The following is a 23,896-nucleotide window of genomic DNA, read 5'->3' on the forward strand; positions in this document are numbered from 1 at the left end:
ACCCAGTGAAAAAATGATGGAAGCAGCCAAAGTTGTGAGCTCCTAGTTTTTGAGAATTTTTGAACAAAGAGAGATTGAACTGCCTAGAGCTCTTCAGTGAAGTGAGCTTTGTTGCCTTTTCTGTTCAACTCAAGATTCCATGGACCCGCTATATAAGCCTTGGATTCATTTTTCATGAAGTAGCATTCCACTGCATATCTCTCAGGTGTGATTTTCTTTGGCAAAGAAAGGTAAAGCCAAGAGACATACAAGGGAGATGGAGAAAAGGAAGAGTAGGAGACTCTGAGAAAGAGGAATTGGCCTAGAACAAGCAAGTGAAGAACAGATCTCCTCAGTTACCATAATGATTAAACAGATAGGTCCCAGTTCCTATACTGAAATGAGAGAACAAGGAAGAGCTAGGATGAGTACACTGGATCAGGGCATAAATCAGAGGTAGGAAAGGTAGAACTCTTTGTAACACAAATGGCAGCTGGGGCATCCTTGCACCGTGGAGATCTTATTAAACTTGAACCAACCTGCAACTGCCCACAGCTCCTACCCTGATTTCTGGACATTCCCATGCGACATAAGAAACAAGAGTCAGACTTGATCTCTGTTGACCTTTTCTAGACAAATATAATGAGTTCCAGGTAAACAACTTTTTTCTCCATAGGAAGATTTTCCTAACAGAGCTGTACAGAGACGGAATAGATAACTGATGGCCAGAGTGAGGGGTCTGTCCCAGTGCTGGGAAGGTTTGGGGGAGAGAGATGATTATTTTGTCAAGCCAGGCCACTAACAGTTCACAACCCAGGTCTACACTATTGGCAATGGTCCTAAGAACACCTGCAAGAATAATGGAGAAGACTATAACACTTATTCTAGGAAACTTAGGAGATACTTCTTATAAGACTCTCAAAAAATAATCTATGAATTGGAGATTTTTAATATATCACCTCTCCCCCATATTTGTGGTTATATAATATCTTTTCTGCCATCAAATTTAGTCAGTGGATTTTTTTTTTTACCAGTGCCAGCTACATTGTAACTATTAAAGACCTTTATCCAAAATGCAAAACATCAGACTGACATGTCTCATCAGTTGGGATGTATGTGCCTCTACATTGGTTGTCGGTGTAGTTTCATTTCTAATATGCTATGATGGCAGGAGGCAGTTAATATAAACCAGACCTGTGGACTCCTCATCAAGGAAATGTCTCATGCTGAGTGAGGGCTCTTTTACCTCTGCTGTGTTTATACATGTCTCCTCCTGGGCTCAGGGCTCAGAGATCTGTCTCTAAACGTGGTGAAATGGAGCAGAACTTTCCTGACTGGCTGGTATCTAAGCACTGAATGTCAAGCAGTGATTTCAAGGTCATGACACTCTGTTTTGGTTGCTTCCATGTCCCTCCAACACCATCCCCAAGAATGGGGAAGAATTATCAACATCTTTCCTTCCTTCAGCACTAAAAGGACATTATTTCTTATCTTCTTATCTTGGAAGAAAGGATGCTTCCCCACCATCAAGATTAACTCACAGTGAATGATTGAAATTGCATATGCTCTAATCTCTTCCAGTCCATACCAGCTTCCTGCTCTGATTTGTAAGACCATAAACTCTTGAGATTGAACTGAAATGCTTACTACTTTTAAAGGCCAGATTCACATATACTTTCCTTGCGGGAAAAACTTTCAGTACAGACTATGAGCTCTCAGCCTACTTTCCCAAATCCAAACCAAAGATCCAGGATAGGTTACTGCCCACTGGACCTCCTGCCCCATCTTCCCACGCTCATGTAAGCTTGCACATGCCACCAATTAAAGAAAGTTTACTTTGAAAAAAAAAAGTGTCGTGGTATAGTTTTCCTTCTGTTCCTCTCATGAGGCTCCATTATTTTGTTCACCTGTGAGTCACATACATTTTGAGAACTGTTTTGTGAAAACTGTTTTCATGAAAACCAAGAATATAATTCTGAGAGTACTCCAAAAAATAATATTTGAGGAAGAGTTGAAGACATTGGGGATGATTTTTTTTAGAGACCAGAAATTTTGATGGGGTCAGGGTAGCTAAACTGACTTCACAAGGCTAAAGAATGGTTTGCTGTGACTCTGGAGGGCATGGTTAAACCAATGGACAGAAGTTCCAGGTGGAGGCTTCCCTGGTGGTGCAGTGGTTAAGAATCCACCTGCCAATGCAGGGGACACAGGTTCGAGCCCTGGGAAGATCCCACATGCTGCGGAGCAACTAAGCCTGGTACCACAACTACTAAGCCTGTGCTCTAGAGCCCGTAAGCCACAACTACTGAGCCCACGTGCCGCAACTACTGAAGCCCGCACACCTAGAGCCCGTGCTCTGCAACAAGAGAAGCCACTGCAATAAGAAGCCTGAGCACCACAATGAAGACTATCCCCTGGGTTTCCCTGGTTGTGCAGAGGTTAAGAATTCACCTGCCAATGCAGGAGACATGGGTTCAAGCCCTGTTCCAGGAAGATCCCACATGCCGTGGAGCAACTAAGGCCAGCACCACAACTACTAAACCTGTGCTCTAGAGCCCATGAGCCACAACTACTGAGCCTGCGTGCCACAACTACTGAAGCCTGTACACCTAGAGCCCGTGCTCCACAACAGGAGAAACCACCTCAATGAGAAGCCCACACACCGCAGTGAAAAGTAGTCCCCCCAGCTCGCCACAACTAGGGAAAGCCTGGGCACAGCAACAAAGACCCAACACAGCCAAAAATAAACAAACAAACAAATAAATAAATTTATTTTTTTAAAAAAAGAGTAGCCCCCACTCTCTGAAACTACAGAAAGCCTGTGCACAGCGATGAAGACCCAACGCAGCCAATAAATAAATAAATAAATAAATTTTTTAAAAAGAAGCTCCAGGTAGACTGAGGACAATTTTAGCTTGCTATGAAAATTTTATAACAACATAATAACAATTATGGATGTTCAAAGATATAATAAGCTGCCCCAGAAGGTGGAGCATCTCATGTCCCTGTAGGTACAGTCTTCAAGCAGGTGGCTTTAAAAAGAAACAAGAGGCCAACTGTTTATGTTTAGACAGTTCAGGTCGTATGCTTAAAAATCAAAGGAAATGAAGAAGATTGTATGATATGGAGACCATTGGTGGTGTGGTACAGGTGGAAACCAGTTTGGGTTGGAAAGAATGGTGTCGAACAGTTTTATTCAGGATCTGACCTTGTCTCATACCTCTGTACTAGATTCCTAGAACAGAGGCGAAAGCAAAAACTCACGTGCGGCCCCTTTGTTGAATAGTGTGGGGGAAACAGGGAGAGTGACATAGAAAAAAGAGGAGCAAAAGTGAGGATGCAAAGGTAACCCCCCGGCCACTGCTGGTAGGAAGCACAGCTGACAGCTCGCTGGGCAGAGAGACCATATGAGAACAGACTGTTCAGGAGGCAGAAGAGAGGAGAGTTTGCTGCACTCCCTGACATCCACTGGTCCAAGTTGGCTTCTGGAACCCCAGCACTATCAGGTGGCATCTCTGGGCTCCCCAGGAAGCAGCCAAGGAAGCCAGATCCCCCAAAGGCAGTTGGTGAGCGTGCAGGAACAATACTGTTCTCTGCCATGCAGTGGGCCAAGGTGGTAGTGATGACCTGGCTCCACAGCTGTAGGACCAGCATGGGGGCCACTCTGGCCAGAGCCAGGCAATTATAAAGATGGAAGACAGGGAAACGGGGCGCACGTGAGCTCTGTCCAGCATAACTCCGCACTCTGGATCTGCGGCACTTCTGTGAAACATGACTGTGGTCTTTTGTCAGGTCTACTCAGCCTTATGTGTGCTGCAGCTATAGATATTCATGCCAGAGAAATAGCTCTTTTTCTAAGAGGGAGATGCCCAGATACACCAGAACAGAGAGTGGATGACAGGCCATCCACACCAATCACACCTCCATTGATGAGGGAAGAATTCCCTTCTCAGAAATCATTCTTCGGCCTCCAGACCTCAGAGAAAGCAAAGGCTTCTTCCTCTCAATCCTGACTCAGAAATTATATTTTTTAACATTCTATTGGGGGAGGTACTTTCTAAGACTCCTAAACAATTTTTCCCAGGGCTAGTCAAGTTTGCAGAGAAACTGTATTCTGGGCAAGGCTCATTTTAAGAGGTGAGTATGGCATTTTGCAGACACGTTATCCTGCCTTCTTCACACTTATTACAATCTCAGTTTTTCAACTGCAGAAGAAACAGCCTAGCGTGGAACGAAGGGGACCTGATATGGAGTTCGAGGACCTGATGAGTTCTGGGCCTCCCCCTTATTCACTGATTCTGGTCAAATTTCATAAACCCTGAGGCTGATTTTCCATCTGCCTCTAACTTTTACAACTTCAGGTAACTGTTGCATGAAATTTCCATGTACATTACTATTATTAGGACCTCCCAAATGTGACAGCTGGAGCAGCAGCACATGGAAATACAGGCTTGGAAAGATAAATGGCAGTGACATGGAGAGTCTGACGAAACTGACCATGAAAGGAAAGCCCTGCAAGTTCAGAAGGGCAGGTTTCCGGCCTTAAAAAAGACACCAAATGGTATCAACATGGTACAGCATATTCCTTGACCTTGGTTCTATCTAATGGGACAAGACACTCAGAGGTTGGAAAAAGGAATATTTAGGAGGGTAAGGACTGAGATGATTAGAGAAAGACATGCAGGCAACTATAAGGTACGGGGGCCATTCTGCTGAGGAAATTTCTATGTAAGTTATAACTAAGAAGAGATCTTTCTTTTTACTAAAACTTCATTCAATTAACAAGCACTGTGGGGGTACCCTCTGTATGTCCAGTATTAGCAGGTAGTGCTGGGTAGCACACAGAGAGAGGAAAAGATATGATTCTTTTCCCCAAAGTGCATGAAAGCCAGCTGCTATTTTAAGGACCCAAACCTGGAGCAATAAGGAGAAAAGCAACACATAATAAAATGCATGTGTAAATAAAGTGAAAATAGGCAATAAGCGATATCTGATATAAAACAGGGCCTTCTTACTGGGCTATGAAACGAAGAGGATAATGTTGGTAACAGGAAACATTTATGGGGCGCTCGCTGTGTAATAGGGTCTATTGTAAGCCCTTTCATGCAGTAGCTCATTTAATCCTCATAATAATCATAAAATGAAGATGGTGAGGCACAGAAAGGTTAGGTAAATTGCCCAATGCCACACAGCTATTGAGTGGCAGAGAGAGGAACCAAACCCAGCAAGTCTGAAGAAGAAATCTACATGGTGAGAGACAAGAAACTTGAGGTTTGCTAGATATAAGTTACTACAGGTCTTCCTTGTGTTCCCAGGGTCAATCACCTGCTAGTGGGTCAACGGTTACCTGCTGAAATGAAATAAGCTGAACTGAATGAGCGGGGAAGAGGTGGGAAAGAAGCATCAAGATCATCACAGTCAGTGGAACAGCAGAAGCAGGAATAAGCACGACTCTGGCTTTGTTGTGGGCAAAGCCCAGATTCCATTCAGGGAAGACATCCAGGGGCACAGGACAGCCCTGGGATGCTACAGAGACAGCGGCAGAGCAGCAGAAAGCTGGAGCACAGACTGGGTGTCCACGATTCTCACAATCAAGAGAAGGGTGCATTCCTGTGTCATAATGATGCCATAAGCAACAGACATGCTCTGATTTGGTGACTGGTCTCTGCTCCGCAAATACAATAAGCTACTGTAACAACTAAAAATGTATCTTGGACTCGCAGTTCAAATGGCTAAGTTATGTGGACTCCAGTGCTTCCCAGGAACTCTTGCCATGTTTAGACAAACCAACAGAATAACTGAAAATACCCTGAGATTTGGCACTCCAAGTCACACCAGCAGCCGGCCATGCTGAGCATCTGTCTGACCGGATCTCGCAGTTGAGAGTGTCAGCACCGCATACCACGACAATGCCTGAGCAAAATCCTCCATCCGCCTTTTCAAGGGCATTCAACCCTTGCACCTCCTCACATGACCCTTTCTAACCCTTTCTGATTTGACTGTATTTTCCTCCTCACCCTCCCACCCACTTCACAGAGCCCATTTTACTTTCCATCTTGTACATACCCCAGTGAAAGAAGCCAACATTCTTTCCAACCGAGAGAGTGGAACTGGCCATGGGGATAAACTTTTTCCATCTAGTAAACGCTCATCTGCTATTTTAACATTTCAGTCATATCAAATGGCTGCAGCAGCCAAAGCCCTGGGGCAATAGGCCATATTGATACAATTAGCCTACATACTCTTCCGTTCCTGGAAGTGCCTTTCCTTTACTCTCCTTGAATATCAACAGCTCTTAATTTCCAAAGACAGAATGTGTAATCTAACTCCCAAATCCCACAAGAAGGAGAAAATCTGGCCCCCACCCACTCTCATATTCCCAGCAAGAGTCCCACAGACTCTGTTTCTTTACAGTTACACCAGAACTGAACCTTTCAATCAATTATATGCTTAGTTGGAGCCAACAGCATTTGTTTCTACCATATCACATTTTTAGTAATTAGAAAGTAACTCTCTGGGACAGAGAATACTTCAGGCTTGCCAGGAGCGAGCTCCGTGGATAACTTCTGAGCACTGTGAATGATTTCTCTGTGACCTCCCTTACAAAAGAGATCATTTGCCTGATTAGAGTCAGGCCATTCTTTCAGCTTGGACAACCATTTTGCCTAGCATTCTCCTAAAATAACTGCCCTTTGCAAACTGGAATTTTTTGTAAGATTTATAGTCAATAGTCAGATCTGAATTAGCTAGAGATAATTAAGGCTTTTCTGACATTTTCTAAATTTCGTATGTTGGAATCAGTGAAGTAGGGTGAGCACATTTTGCTCACCAGATGGTATGACAGGTCATGAAAGAGGATCAAACAATTCTCCAGTTGGACAAACAATGGCTTTCCCAGCTCAGACAATGATCATTTGTCAATTCCAGATATTACATTAGGGTGAGCCTATGATTGTTGTCAGTGCATGTAGGTAACCAGTGTTAGATTCACGTAGAATTATAAAACCAAGCAAAGCTGCCCTTCAGTCTACCTTCCTTCTTATATTGAATATTTTTCCCCCCAACTTTCTGGTATCCTTTCAACTTTCATTTTGAGATCATATCCTAAGGCTTTGTTCTCCACCCCTTGGGAAAAGTGCTTTCAGAGAATAGAATATTAAGGACTGACATTCTATAAATGTTCTAAGAAAGTAGTTTTAAGCTAACGGTGATTTTCAAAGGTCTGTGGATGGAATTCTAAGCACCAGCCATCAGGGGGAGTAGTTGTGGTTTTGTGTGGTGACACCTTCCCAGTAGCTATGGAATCAGAATTTAGAGTTTCTTACAGCTTAGTGTCCTACATTGCCAAAATGTAGACCCAGGTCACTGGTCACTTGAAGAAGAACAAGGATGCAACCGCTGCTCTTTAATGCTGATATGGAACATCTCATTGTCCTTTGTAGTTAAGAAGGATTTTCCCTGATAAGGATTTCTCTTAGGTTCTGGCAATTTTCAGGCCTATAAGTCCTGAAAATTAGTAATAGTCACTGGGTAGTACTTGTAGATCTCTGGGGTCAAATAGTAAATAAGGAAGGGGTGGAGACTAAATTATTCAAAATATGTGAATAATATTTAAGAAGTTCCGAATATATGGCTTATATAGTCTTAACGTATTTAATTTTGCATTGATATAAATTTTAGTTATAAAGAATGAAAATATATTACAGATGTTATTAAATCAGGCAGTATAGGCTCACAGTATCTAAGACTTATCGAATACTTCCTATGGGCCAGAAACTATAAGTACTTTACATATGTTAACTCATTTAATGCTCATAGAAACCCAAAGAAAAAGATATTATTACTTCTAATTAATAAATGAGAGAACTGAAACAGAGAAATTAAGTAATTTGCCCAAGATCACAGGCAAGAATTTGAACCACACATGTCTGACTCCAGAGCCTGAGGTCTCAGAAATAGCTCCAAAGGTCATATTGCTTGTTTTGAAAAGGATTAACTTAGGAATTTATTGAAAAATGTAAGCGGTCAAGTTGGGATGGAAAACTAGCTTTTTTAATTCCCAAACTATAACATATTTTACTAGCCTAGCCCATTGAAATCTTGCCAGGGATTTTTCCTTAACAAAACAATAGAATCACTTTCTAAAATGGGATAAGAATGCCAATCAGCAATGGATCCAGGATCACATCAAAGCAGTTAGGAAGGACATGGAGAGGGCGACAGGATGAACTATGTACCATGGAGGACACAGAGGACACGTCGAGACACAGTCAAGGCTTTCAGGCCTGAGTTCTCCCACTGGGCTCTGCGCCACTAGCCCTCTCCCCTTTTAACCTGTAATCCTGAAATTTGAATGCTGCTTACAGATTTTGACACTGACACAACAACCTGAGCTTGCTTATTTTTCACTGACTCTACACCTATTTCATCTGTCCTTCACAGACCTTAATACTGAACCTTGTTTTTAAAATCCTCTTCCTTCAATGATGGGTGATGCCTTAGAGGGCCAGGACAGGGAGAGCAGGAGGGAGTCGCGGGAGAGAGGGGATATGGGGATATGTGTATAAATACAGCTGATTCACTTTGGTGTACCTCAAAAGCTGGTATAAGAGTGTAAAGCAATTATATCCCAATGAAGAGCTTAAAAAAAAAAAATCCTCTCCCTTTATTTAATGCTTTAGGGAAGACATTCTTGACACTGGACCAACCCTCATCACTATTATTAACTCAGACCTGAGACATGTCCTCTGGTATGTAACATTGTTTAATAGATTTCAAATACTCAAAATTAGAATTTCTTAAACCTACTAATGAATCAGGATAATGAAGCATTTTAAAAATTTGGATTCTGAAACAAACATAACCTTAGGATAGGCAAATATTTCCAAAATAGGAAACATAAAGTAATAAATATAAAGGTAAAATAGATAAGTTGGGCAACATAAAAATTAAGAGCTTATGTCAATTAAAAGTCACAATTAGGGAATAAAAAATAAGTCACAGTGTGGAAGATATTTTCAACGCATATATAATCAAAGGATTCATACAAATCAGTAAGAAGAGAGACACCAACAGAAAAAAAGATTTGATCAGGGTCTTCACAAAGGAAAGATATCCAAACTATAAAAATCAATTTAAAAAATTCCTAACATTCATGAGGAAAACTCAAATTAAAACCATAATGAGATACCACTAATGCCCACCAAGATAGTTAATATTAAAAAAAACTCATTATCAAGCATTAGCAAGGATGTGTAGCAACTGGACTCTTGTTTATTGCTGGGAGTATAAACTGGTAGAACCACTTGGAAAACTATGTGGCAGTATGCTAAAACGGAACATATACATACCATCTGACCCAGCAATTCTACTAAAGGAAAAGAACCCACAGAAATACATACATAATTTTACCAAAAGGCATACTAGGAATGTTTACAGCACTACTATCATAACAGACAAAAATGTTTAAAGTTAACAAACACAAAATGGATTAATAAATAATGGTACACTCCTAGAATATTATTTAAAAAATGAGAATGAACAAACTATCACCACAGGGAAAAAAGACATGAATTTTGCAAAACAAAAGACAAAAGAAGTCAGGGAAAATACACACTGCATGAACCCATTTATATAAAGGTCACAAACATGCAAAGCTAACCCATGCAGGTAGGAGTCAGAACTGTGATTACTTCGGAGAGGATAATGCCTGGGATGGGGCAGAGGAACAGCCAGACTGAGAGGGACCAAGACTGAATCAGGAAGAAATAGAAAATATGAACAGACCAATTATCAGTAACAAAATTGAATCAGTAATAAAAAAAAAACTCCCGACAAACAAGATTACAGGGCTAGACAACTCTGCAGGTGAATTTGACCAAACATTTAAAGAAGAATTAATGCTCATTCTTCTCAAATTATTCCAAAAAATTGAAGGGGAAGGAGTACTTCCAAACTAATTCTATAAGGCAAGAATCACTCTGAAACCAAAATGGGACAAAGATAGTGTAAAAAAAGAAAATTAAAGGCCAATATGACGGATGAGCATACATGCAAAAATCCTCAACAAAATATTAGCAAACTGAATTCAACAATACATTAAGAGAATTATATGCCATGATCAAGTGGAATTTATCCAAGGGATGCAAGGATAGTTTGATAACCACAAATCAGTCAGTGTGACACACCACATTAACAAATTGAAGAATAAAACTCATATGAATTTCATTTCAATATATGCAGAAAAAGCATCTGAAAAAATTCAACATCCATTTATAATAAAAACTCTCAACATAATAAACGTCACATATGACAAAATCACTGCCAACATCATACTCAACAGTAGAAAGATGAAAGCATTTCCTCTAAGATCAGGAACAAGACAAGGATGCCCACTCTCACCACTTTTAGTCAACACAGTATCAGAATTCCTAGCCACAACAATCATAGAAGAAAAAGAAATAAAAGACTTCCAAATTGAAAAGGAAAGATTAAAACTGTCACTGTTTGCAGATAACATAATGTATATATAATACATATACCCCAAATATATATACATCATATATAACTACTAAAACTAATAAATGAATTCAGCAAAGATGCAGGATACAAAATTAATACACAGAAATCTTTTGCAGTTCTATACATGAACAATGAACCATCAGAAAGATAAATTATGAAAACAATCCCATTTACACTTGCATCAAAAAAAAAATAAAGTACCTAAGGATAAATTAGCTAAGGAGGTAAAAGAAACTTGTACCCTGAAAACTATAAGATGCTGATAAAATAAGTTGAAGAAATAGAGTCACAGATACAGAGAACAAATAAGTACCATTGCCAGAGGGGAGGGTATTGGGGAGGATGAGTGAAATAGACATGGGAGATTAAGAGATAAAACTTCAGCTACAAAATAATTGAGTCACAGGGATGAAAAGTCATTCTGACGAATAGTCAATAATAATGTAATATCTTTATAAGGTGACTAGACTTGCAATCATTTTCTAAAAAAGGGAAAAAAAAATGTTCCCAGTTATTCTAATAAGCAATGACCAAGAGTGACGCCTGAGGAAGCAAAAATACTAAGTTAAAAATTCTAATGTCAGGAGGTTTATTTCACATTGAGCAAGATATTCTAGAAAACAAGGAGACCAAGGAAGAACACATTTCAGCCACATAAAGTCACGTGCACCTTCCTGGGTGATCAGACGGAGAATATGGATTCAGTCCAGTAGGAGCCACCTGCCCTCTCTCACGTGCAGGCCACAGCTGAAGGGACAACAGCACAGCTGTGGAATGTCCTCAGAGCGTCCCTTTACCCACATTCTTGTCCTGATGAGTCACTCAGTAAAGATAGTATGTAACCTTTGTGTGCTGAATCTCAGCCTCTGAAATCATGCAGCAAATCAACTCACTTCAGAGCAGGGGGGACATCCCTCCCTCCCACCTTCTGTAGTGGAGCTAATCCCGTCCGTGGCTCCCGACTTCTCCCCACAGTAAGTGAGCAGGCAATGGAGTTTCTGGTAAAGAGAAGTTTGCATGTTTGGATCAAGCTAGACTGCTGTGAATTTTGAAAAGGCCAAACAGCTTTGTAATGCTCTCTGTTTAACAATGCTACACTATGTTATCCTGACAAAGAGCTCTGCAGAGGCTTAAAATAAAATCAACGAGTCTCAATTCTTCCAGTAAAGGTTCTCTGGAGATTTCTGTTCTAGCTTACTCAATTAAACCATTGTTAGCAAAATCAGTTAGGATTTTGTCTTGCATTGGCCTCGTCACTATTTGAAGAAAACTGCCAGGTGAAACATCTTAATTACTGACTTTCAGACTGTATGTTGATGAATTCCCCATTTGTTTCTCCAACCTAAACCTCCTCCCTAAAATCCAAACTGATTTATTTATTTTTTATTGAGTAGCTGTTGCCTACTCAACAGCTTCACTAGGATGGCTACTAGACATCTCAAACTTAATATGTCCGATACTAAACTCTTGAGTTCTTGTCATGGTACCCATTTCCAAATTTGCACTTCTCCCCGTCTTTTCATCTCACAAGTAGTCCCACTATTTACCATGATGCTTAGGTAAAAAACTTAGAAGTTTTTCTTAGCTTGCCTCTTTCTCTCACACTCAACATGCAATTCATCAAGCCATTATTTTCTCTTACCTAGTATTCTGCACTTCTCAGATAGCTCCCTTTAGGACCAAAGTATGCATTCTACACTAATTCCAAGGAAGTGCTGGGCAGAGGATATCAGCCATCCCATCAATGGTCATCCTGAAACTGGTACAATGGGTGTATTCATGGAATAGCCATGGTCACAAAAATGGAGGCTAGGCTTGGACCCAACAGTACAGGATTCCATTCATCAAGTCTACTTTGCCTATTGCTATCACTGAATTTCTAATCTCCTAGGAATAAAGATCAAACCTGAGTCCCTAATATGGCACTATCCCTTGGCAAGACAAATCAGTCACATGGTGGCAAGTTAACTACATTGGTTCCCTTCCATCTAGAAATGGGTACGATCCACTTGACTGGAATGAATTTATATTCTGGTTCTAGGTTTGCCTTCCGTGCCTGCAGGGCCTCAGCCAGTACCACTATTCAAAGAAACATAGTTTGAGCCACCAACATGGGATCTGGTATCACATAGCAACAAATCAGGGAGTCCATTTTATAGCACAGAGGTCCAACAGTGACAAAATGATCATGAAATATACTTTACTGTTGGGGTGAGCTGGATTAGATTCCAGCACTGCTAACCACTACACTTGGGACCACAGGCTCCAGCAGATCTATCACATGCCACAGCACCCAGAAACATCTAACTTGACAGAGCGACGGATTCTCTTTGTGAAAGTACAACTCTGGTACCAACTTAGAGATGAGGAAGAAGTATCTACCTTAAATCAATGGTCATTATTTGGTGTCACATTACTAAAAAGGAAAACACATGGATTTGGGAAATAGACGGTAGAAGTAAGAGTAACTCTGCTCCCCTCCACTCTCAGTGACCCACTTGAAGAATTTGTGCTTCCCATCACAACAACTTCAGGTTTTGTGGGTCTGGAGGTCATGCTTCTCAGAGAAGGAACATTTCCACCAGGGAACACAAGAGTTTTATTAAACCTTCAGGTAGAGCTGCTACTCGGTCACTTTGGGCTCCCTGGTCAAGAGACCAGCAGGAAAGGAAAGGAACCTAGTAGAGGTAAGTGAACCTGATTGTTAGGAAAAAGTAGGGCTGCTTTACCACAATGGGGTCAGGGAAGAATACATTTGGTACCTCTATCATCCATAGGGCATCTCTTGGTTCTCCTCCACCTCATTTTGACAGTAAATAGACAAGAATAGCAGAAGGGCATGGTGACCAGGGCTCACGGATGAGGTCTTGGTCACCCCACCACATAGACTACCAGTACCAGCCAAGTGTGGCAATCTAAAATGGGTAGTAAGGAAGGTGAGTGTCAGTTGTGGCCATGAGACCAATCTTTTCCCCAGAAAAAATAGATAGATCAGCATCCTGGAGAAACTGCTGCTGGATGGGCTGAAACAGGAAGTAAATGGATGCAGGTGACACAAGGGGTGGATCACTGAGGACATCCAGATGCCCCTTTACATTGGAAGCGTGCACTTCCACACTTATTGGAAGTGTTGCTTACTGATGGCTCACAACTTAGTCCCTTTTCAGAAACTGACTGTCAGCAAAGGGAGCTACCTCACTCAAGGGACACCCGCACCCCAGGGGGAGTCAACATCTAATAATTGTTTGATGAGAGGATACAAAGGCCTGAGCCTCCTTTGCCTCTCTTCCCTGATGGTCTAACCCTGCCTCTTGTGGGCTTGGCTGAGGCCTCTGTTGTGAGTGAATCACAGTTCAACCTCCCCTCTGCCCAGTCCTGCCTCCCTCCCTCCCTTACACATGCTACACTTGAATACACTCTGAACAAATCACCTGCCCTCAATCTTTCTCTCAAAATCTATTTCCAGTCTGATACAAAGCTTATTACAATAATCTCACATGTGGTTTCTTTCCCTCTACTCTCAGTCCCTAAAGTTTCCCCTTCACTCAGAAGTCAGAATGATCCTCATATGTAAGTCAGATAATGTCATTACACTTCATAGTTTCCCATCACTCTTAAAATCACAGGCAGTGACCAAAGCTCCCAGAGCCCTACATGAGCTAGACCCCTCCTCTCCAGCCTCATCACCTACCATTCTTCCTTTGGTCACACACCACCTCATCTCCCTGCTGACCTACCCAGCAAGTACTTTCCCAACTCAGGGCTGTGGCCCTTGCTATTCCCTCTGCCTGGAGTGCTCTTCCCCCAATATACACATGTTTGGCAACTTTCCCTCATCTGGATCTTTGGTCAAATGTCACCTTATCAGAGGAGTCTCCTATGTCCATCCTAACAAAACTGTACTCCATCCCTAATGGCTTTATTTTTCTCCATAGCCTCTACCCCATCCGACACTCTATTATTGATGGATTGCTTGATTGATAATTTTGTTTCTTTCCCATTATATGGTAACATCCACGTAGGCAAGGATTTTTCCATTTCTGCCCAGTATCTAGAATAGTATCTGCTTATATTAGGAGGCATTCAGCAAATAACTATTGAATAAATAGGTGAACTATTGGATAAATACATTACATACACACACACATCCAAATATACAGGTTTTCTGAGCAAAAGGGAAAGACAATCTGAAACATACTGACAATGATCTCTGTCTGTGAGGCAGTCTCACTCCAGACATGGACTAAATCGTATTCATAGGAACGGCCCACTGAGAACTGGAATCTTTTGATGATCCTCAAAGGCTAATGAAGAGTCCAGATAGTTCAGTCAAAACAAAACTGGTCTTTTAATTTGTCTGGTGCCTTATTTCTGCAGTTTTGTGAAGGGAAGGATTGGATTTTGATGCTTATTGTTGGTTGGGTTTTGTTTTTCCTGTTGTTTCTTATCACAATGCCCATGATTTGCCGACACCTAGTAGCCAGTAAATAGGACGAGAGCCGTTTTGCCTAAAGTCTCCAGCTTCTACGACAAGGAAGTGAGAGGCACTGAAAGAGCTCTGACAGGTGTTGTACCACTCAGGGTTCAATGTTAAGTCACTGGAAATGGCTCCAGGTATTTTAGCAAATGAGATTTCATGCAGAGTAACAGGTGCCTGCAAAATCCTTGGAAGGGTCTGAGGAGCAGAGGACATTTGCTCCAAGGTAGCATAACCATAACAACGCTGAGATCTGGAAAAATTACTGTTGCTGCTTCCGCTTTTGCTGCTGTCATAACTGCCTGACACTCACAGATCAGTCACCTGGCCCTGGAATGCGGAGTCCAGCCTTCAAAAATATTCTTCCTTTCCTGATCTTCCCTGATATCCCCAGGGCATCAGGACGCTGACCCCTTTGTGCTGTCCCTATACTGAGTGAGTCCATTTCATCGGTAGAGCTACGTCATATCCAGAACCTAGTTGTGTAGTAGTCTGTGAAATGTCATTTTTAGCCTTGCAGATACGAGCAGGTAAAAGAAAGGGTAGAAATGGACGTTGAGTGGAATAAACATCGTGCAGAGGTGCCAACAGTGAGAAACGTCAAGTGGGAAAGTTTCTTTGCTCTGCAAGAATCTAGTTCAGTATTGGGATGTCTTTTTTGGAAGGCAAAAGAAAGTTCCATTAACAAAGAACAATAACTTCCACGTAGTGGGTGCTTACTTTGTGTTTGGCACCTTGTAAAGCACTTGACACTCATTATCTCATTTACCATCTCAGCAGCTCCATAAAGCCAGTACTAACATCACACCCATTTTATAGATTAGAAAATCAAAGTTTAGAAAGTTTCAGAGGTGAAAAGCAGAGCTGGGATATAAACTCAAGGCCAAAGTTCTTACCCACTAAGTAGTACCACTCCCATCACCAGTTTACCTATTTTCGCCTATTCCATCTACATAGAAAACCCTTCACCATCTGTAGCCTCCTCTCTTTCTCTCTCTCCCCTCACCGCTTGCACTAGCTTTCTAGCTTTCTCACTCTCACTTTTGCTCTAGCCTTAAACAAGCAACCCCTTATGTACATATGTATCTACACATCTATGTAGTCACTGTTATCACGGCGCTCATATTAAAATCCATGCACATCAAGTTTCAGCACTATAGAGACATTAGTTCATTTCCCAAAATAGCTGCTTGAAAAAGGTTTGAAAAATCCTCTGAGAGAAGGATTCTGTCATCCAACTCTTTGGATGACAGAAGTGGGATGCTGGGAAAATATCTGTATCCCTAGTAGGAAAACTTAAAAGACATTTCAAAATTCTCTTAGTCATGCATCAAGGACTCTTGAGAAAGACCAGTCACTCTGGTTATTTTTATTACTAAGAAAATTTAAACACTCCTATATTTGTTTTGTGGTTTCCTAGGTTATCTTTTCCAGAGGTCACTCTGGATCATAATTAAGAGAGGAAGAGCTACAGGGGAGCACAGATGAAACAGAATAACAAGCATATTCTTTTCTTTGCTGAGAAATTCCTGGGTCATTATAGAAAGCAAAATGGAAGGACCTGGCATTGTATTGAATGTTGCATTGAATGTCTTTGTAGGGTAGACTCTTCTATGCAACTATCTAATTTCATCTTTACAAAAATCCTGTTAAGTAGATAGTGTTGACTTTGTTTAGCGATGGACTAAACCAAGGTTTACTAACTTGTCCACACTTGCACTGACAGTAGGTTTGAACCCATATCTCTGCGTTCTTCTTACTGAATCACCTACACCCCATTCTCTAGATTCTAGAGTTTCTTTTGTTAATTTCTATTTCTTGTACTTATTAGACTCTCAATTTTAAAATAGTCTTGAACTAATTATTTTTATATATCTGTTTGGAACAGATTAAGAATAAAGTAAAAGATCAATACTATTGCAATTGGATCAAAATTAGAGGTCTTGTTTTCCAAAGGAGGAACACTTCTATAAGGGGACAAACACAGCAAAAGTTTTATTAACCTTAAGGTATGGCTGTCACCCAGTCCCTTCAGGTTCCTTGGCCAAGAGACCAGCAGTCAAGGAAAGGATTCACCCCCCCTCCACCTCGTAGGAGTAAATGAACCTGATAGTTAGAAGGAGGTAGGGCTACTCTACCACTTTGGAGTCAGGGAAGAATACATTTGGTACCTACGAGACCTGCAGGGCACTGCTTGATTTTCCTCTGCTCCATTTTGATAGTAAATAGCCCAGGACAGCAGAAGGGTATGGTGACCAGGATCTCAACATTCTGTTGCCTAAAATAAAATGTGTAAAATTGTGGGTAATTAGTAGCAGTTAGAACAGACTATGACTGGGCACAAGACAGTGCCACAAGGAAGGGATGAGTGACATAAGACAACCTATAAGTAGCAACTTAGGAATGCTTTCTTCTGACTGTGGCTACCTTTGAGGGGTTCCTATGGGCATTTAGCCATCAGCATGAACCTTGTTTATACTTCCTTTATGATTTTTGGTCATAAAGATGAGAAGAGGCTGTCAACTCAGAATTGATCAGCCTCAAAAACCAGAACCAGTGAGACCTCATGTGTAGGTCTGTGCTCTCACATCACCGGATCTCCCCCATCTAAATATGGTCCACACTTTTCCCACATTTCAGATTCAGTCACCTATCATAGGAACTTAAGAAGCAGCTTGAGAATTTCATTTTCTTGTAAACAAGCAGCCGTTTTTTGGCTGTTAAGGTGACAACCAAGGGACAATGTGAAGCCAGACCTTTCGCCAAATACCTTTTCAATTGCACCTCTTAAAATGATAGCTTACATTTTTTCAAACAAACAAATGAGTGAATGAATAAATGAAGACTTGTGCTCTCATACCTAGTCAAGAATTCCATTTCTCAAGTCTCTGAGTTATAAAACAATGGGGGGGGGGGGGGGACTTACCATTTCCAGAGGGCCCCTATTAAATATTTTAATATATTGATTTATTCAATAATTGAGTCATTCCTTCATATGCAATAAATGCCTGCTATTTGTTAAGCACTGTGCTACAGGCTAGGGGTCAAATATAAATATGCCATAATCGTACCCTTAAGAAATTGAAAATTGAGTAAAATCATGGAATGTAATATTTATAGAATAATTGCTATAGCAGAAGAATACACAAAATTCTTATTTCTGAGTAGGATAGGTAATTTATGTAATATTTTACATAAAAAATGTGATTGCTAGGTGAAAATGAGGAGGAAGGACATTCCAAGAGAAGAAGCAAAGCATGAAAGTTGTAGCTGGGAAACAGCTAGTAGTCTGATGTGGTTAGAGCAGAGGGGTCATGAGTATGGATGCGTGGTTAGAGGTGAAGATAGAAAACTGGATGCGGTCATTTAGTGAAGGGCCTTGCATCCCAATTTCAGTATATACTGTTTACATTCTGTAGGCAATGGGGATCCATTAGATGTTTTAAACAGGAGAGTGATTTAACAATATGTGTTCTTTTCTTCTGTGTTTTTAACCTCTAATGGTTCTCTCCCTATCATACTAGCTACATTACTACTTTACCATTTGTTTTTCTTAATGGAGTTTAATCATGGGCATTGCCCAAAGTTAACACTACTTCTTTCTCTCTCCTTTCCTCATGAATAATTCCTGTCTCATAAATCCAGGTGGCACCTCTCTGCTAATAACTCAAATCCTTATCACTTTCTGCATCTTTCACTCATTTTTGGTCTATTTTTCTCATAACGTATAGGTCATCTCTACTGGAATGTGGGATGGCATGGTGAAGCGTCAGCTTGGCTAGGATGAGCTGCATTCCCCCAGACTCCTTTCTAGTATGTTTCTTCTTCTTCTTTTCTTTTCTTTTTTAACATTTTCATTTTTCATTTTACTTTTAGTCACTTTCAGGCACAAAGTTACAATTATGGCATATGCAAAATTGGGGGTATGAATGACGTCTTTCCCAGGGCTGGCTGAAGAATGTCATACTATTTTAGGACTTGGGACTTCAGAATAACACAAATCTGAGTTCAAACTATGATTTCCGCTTAGCTTGTGACATCAGACAAGTTGTGTTTCCGATTAGGATGGGCCACAAGGAGAGGTGGAGGGCAGGCAGGAGGCAGCAGCCATTCTGTGGCAGTTATTTAATCAAACTATAGTCTAGGTACTGATGAGGGGATTTTACAGATGTAATTCAAGCCTCTAATCAGCTGATTTTGAATTTTTCAAAAGGGAGATTCACCTGAGGGTAGGGGTCAGGGTGGGGGAGGGCGCCTCACTTAATCCAGGGAATAGGCCTTCCCCGAGGATCAGACACACCTAGAAGGCCAGCATGCTTCTCCTTCCCCCACACCTGCCCTTCCTGGGCACTTCAGGCTTCAGCTGGAGCCCATGGGATTCCTGCCTGTTTGTGATCATCCCTTCCTGAATGCCTGCTCTTCGGACTTCAGGCTTGCCTAGCCAGCCCCCGCAGCTGTGTAAGCCAACTCACATAATAAGTAAAGAAATACATATTTTATACATACATATACATATATACACTGAATATATATGAAATTCATATGAATATGTACATGTATATGTTTATGTGTATATATAACATACATGTATATAAATATGTAAGACAGATCTCTCCCCTACTGCTTCTACTCCTCTGGTTGAATGGCTGAATTCTGGCTCATAGAGACTGTTCCACTCTCATCTTCAATTCAGTTATCCATAATTAAACTCATTACCCTTTTCCTTTTTTCTCTAACTCATGAGACACTATTTTCTGGAATTTGAAAAACAGGGCCAGTTTTGTCACTTCTTTCTTCTCAATTACAGTAGTAGTAGTAACCCCTAAGTCCAAACAGTTTCCCTCTGAAGTCTCTCTCTTCTGCTATTCCAAGCCAGGCTCTCCTGGTCTCATGCTGAGATGATTTTTCTTCTTCCTAAGGTTTTTCCCTCTCTCAATTCACACTCTCCCTCAATAGCATGGACCTAAAGACCTTCTTACATCTTACCATTTATTCCTCTGTTTACAATGGGCACGCCATTGCCTAAGGTTAAAACCTAACTTTTTTTAAGGTGGCATTTAAGACTTTCCAAAATACTGTCTCATAAGTCACAGAGTAAAAATGAGAGCCGTGGTCCTGTAAGCACACAAGGCACTCCGAGAAGTAACTTTTACAAGTTATCTCACTTAACACTCATCAAAAACCACAAAGGGGGTACAATTATTTTCCTCGTTTTATAGGTGACAGCCCTGAGGCAGAGAGAGGTTAATTCACTTCCTATTTCATACATCTAATAAGTGGGGCATCTGGGATTTGAATCCAGGCCATCCCACCCTAACAGCACATCACTCTCACATTCCCCATGTGAATTTCACATTCTAAACCAGCCTGGAGTCTCACTGCTCTTGAATACACAATGCTCATTTTCTCACCTGCCCATCTATTTTCCCTTCAAAGGACACACTTCCTCCTTGCTCTTTACCTATCCAACTCTTGGGCCTGATTCAAGTTCTACCTTCTGCAAATGGCATCCACCCACTGTTATGAGCCACTCATACATCACTCCTTTCTCAGTACTTACTGAACTGACTTATATAAATACCGCTTTTCTCCATTTAGATTATAAAGGATCAGGTATATATTTCTTTTATACAGCTAAGAAGCCGTCCACAAATAGATATTTTGTTAGTACAGTTTTGAAGGAAAAAACAGACACACACAAACACTGTTATTTCTGGATTACAAACACCATATCTGTCAGGTATATACCAGGTACTCTGGGTCTCATTAATCTAATTTTTAGTGTGAACACTGACATTTTCTTCATAACAAGTCTGAAGCAAATTTCACTCATTTAAAATTAAATGATCTAAGCATGTGTGTTCCGACTAATTTGATGGTCATGTGGAAGTGCTGGAGGTAAAAACACAAGTTCCCTTAGTGGGTCAGATTCATTAGTGGGGACCTTGCTGAATAACTTCACAATTCTTTGCCCTTAGAAGATTATTCCAATCCAAACAGTGCTCTGGACCCTTTACATTTCTCCATGACCTATGCCAGCATTTTACATTTCTCTGTTTATGTGTGTTTGGTCTGGTTTTATTCTGATGGAAAGAATTGAGTAGAGAAAAAGGAAAATTGTCTCTACCAGAGAAACATTATCCTAACATATTTGTGTTTCTCTAGAGCTTGGCATATTGAACAGAGCTACAAATATTAGTTTATTGAGCATTTTTATTCCACTGGTTCTTTGTATGTTCCTCTAGTATAGTATTTATTGAAATACCATCGGTTATTTATATCTCTCTTTAAAGGCCCATGTGTCTTTTTTAGTATCCAGCACAATCTCCCAAAATGGTCATCAGATGGAGTAAAGGGGAAGAAAATAAACTGTTTAATTCCATTTCCTATGAAAGCTTAATAATCACTGGTTTATAAGATCAGAATGCGGTTGGGTTTATTTTCACTCTTTTTATAGTACCTCAGTTACAAATATTTCCCTAGACCACTCAGTGAGGAATGTTACTTTGATTTGAGTAATATGAAAGAGATCCTTGTGGTGATGGGACTATTCTATATTTTGACTGTGGAGCTGGATTCACAAACCTATACATGTGATAGAATTCCATAGGACTAAATACATGCATAAATGAATATAAGTAAAACTAGGCAAATCTGAATATCTGAGTAAGATCAGTGGGTTGTGTCCATGTCAATACCCTGGTTGATATTTAACTGTTTTGCAGTTAAATACCAATTGTTGATATTTAGCAGTTTTACAAAGATAACACTTCTAAGATGTTATCATTGGGGGAACTCTCTGTATTATGTTTACAACTGAATGTAAATCTACAATTATCTCAAAATGAAAACTTTTAAAAAATTACCAATTTCTTTACCAGTGGTTTCATAATGCCCTGGGGTTAGTGCAATTGCTATTAATTAACAGGATTAATCAGACACTGTTAACCTTCCAGGATATGTTATGAATACACAATTTGAAAAAAAATGCCCCAAACCCAAAGTGGTACAGAGGGAAAGCTGTGATGAAATGACCTTTGGCTGGAGTTTTGCTCTTGGGGCTTCTTGCCACTTTCTCTTTTCCACACAAGACTGAGTTGCATTGTTTTACACCTTGAGGAAAGTGGGATCTTCAAATCTGACTCTGTATTCACTTTCTGTAAGGTGGTAGAGACGTTACTAGAGTTTTCCTTTGCCTTTTGCCAATGAATAAGAAATATGTTTCCAAATCAGATAAAATTCCAGGAGAATGCTGGAAATATGGGGTGGTGTTGATTCCATTTGTATGCTAACAGCAGTAGTCCTTTGTGTTGTCAATATTGCTACTGTACCAAGGGTTTTCCACACTGTCTGGAACTGGGCAGTTTGTGGAGCCAGAAGCTTTGGTAGTCAAAGAAACTATTCTCCTGTGAATTATCTCCATTAGTATCAAAACACTCCACTACACTGGGAATGGCCAGGAGAAACCCCAGGAGGATAAAGTCAGGCTGATGAGACAGCTACTCTGCTCTCCCAGTAGTGATAAAGGCAAGGCTCTGGGAAAGCCAGTTCATCTGCTGTGAGTCACCAAGTGCAAACAGGGTGATAATGAGGTTAGTATCGGGAAAAAGGTTCCTTCTGAGACAGTCTCAGAAGCCTCCACAGAGAAAGTGGACCACCACAGAACATGGGCTCTTTTCTATAGAAAAAGGAAGTCTGTGCTTATGTGCCTGTTTGCTTCCCTCTGATCTAGTTGTTTCCTATCAAAACAAAAATCCTTTCCTTTGAATTTGGGCTGACTTGCACCTGGGCTGGATCCCCCTTACGATATTTGTGGGGACTCCAGAAAGATACTCCCTTTTCCAATGGAGATCCATATAAGGCAATGGCATCCAGCCTTAAAGGACTGTGGTCAAGGGCAGATGCAGACTTCCTGGACTGGACACTGGCCATCATTAATCATGAATCAAGCCTTCATCTCCTAAGGGCACTGGCCTTTTCTATATATAGATTGTTTAACCAGAGCTATACTTATCCCCTGGGGAAGGGGAGTTGCTTATAGAGCATTGAGTTCTCTTCCTGAATCGACCACTAATTATTAAGCTTTGGAAGAAGCAATTTATTTCCATGACACACTTCCATGAAACTGAATATATATTCATATATATATGTATGTGTGTGTGTATATATATCCACATGTTTTAATTCTATTTTTTCATTCACCACTACATTCCTGGCTTTCCCCCCCCCCCTTCTTTCACATTAATTCAATGACACAATCTATTGGATTCTCTTTAGCTCTCTCTTTCCTTCTGTATCACTCACACACATTTGTTCCCAGGTATCCTCTGATTTATATATTTCTTTATCCAAACTTCTTCTTAAAAAATCCTACGGCACTTTCTCTCAGTTACATTTTCTTACACATATCCTCTCACTCAACATCTGACTCTCTCTCTCTCTCTCTCACACACACACACACACACACACACACACACACACACTCATGTAAACTCACCAGATCTCAGTTTACCCTAGGTTCTCTGGGCTGGCATTTAGTCTCTACAGAGTGTGGCCACTGATTTTCTTGCTACCAACAGCCACAGGCATGACACAAAAGTGGTCTGGGGCTAGATGGAATAGACTAGACTGTGGTAGGACTAACTGACAGAACATTGGGAGGAAGGACATCTCCTAAGTATCTTCAGTTGGGGGCTAAGGATGTGCTGAGGCGGGAGGAGAGCGTGAAAAAGCACGTCCAATGTCAGCAGCCTGAGCTAGTGATCAGGATGTGGAAAACCACTGTCAAGGTGGGCAGTGTATGTGGAGGTGCTGCAGTTGGGAGGGTGTTGGAAGGAAGCAGAAATAAGCAAAGTTAGAAAGCAACTATCATGAATTGGGTACTTACATAGGCTCTTGCTCTAATATTGTCCAATATTT

This window comes from Hippopotamus amphibius, chromosome 2 (assembly GCF_030028045.1).
Source record: "Hippopotamus amphibius kiboko isolate mHipAmp2 chromosome 2, mHipAmp2.hap2, whole genome shotgun sequence".
Classification (NCBI taxonomy): Eukaryota; Metazoa; Chordata; class Mammalia; order Artiodactyla; family Hippopotamidae; genus Hippopotamus; species Hippopotamus amphibius.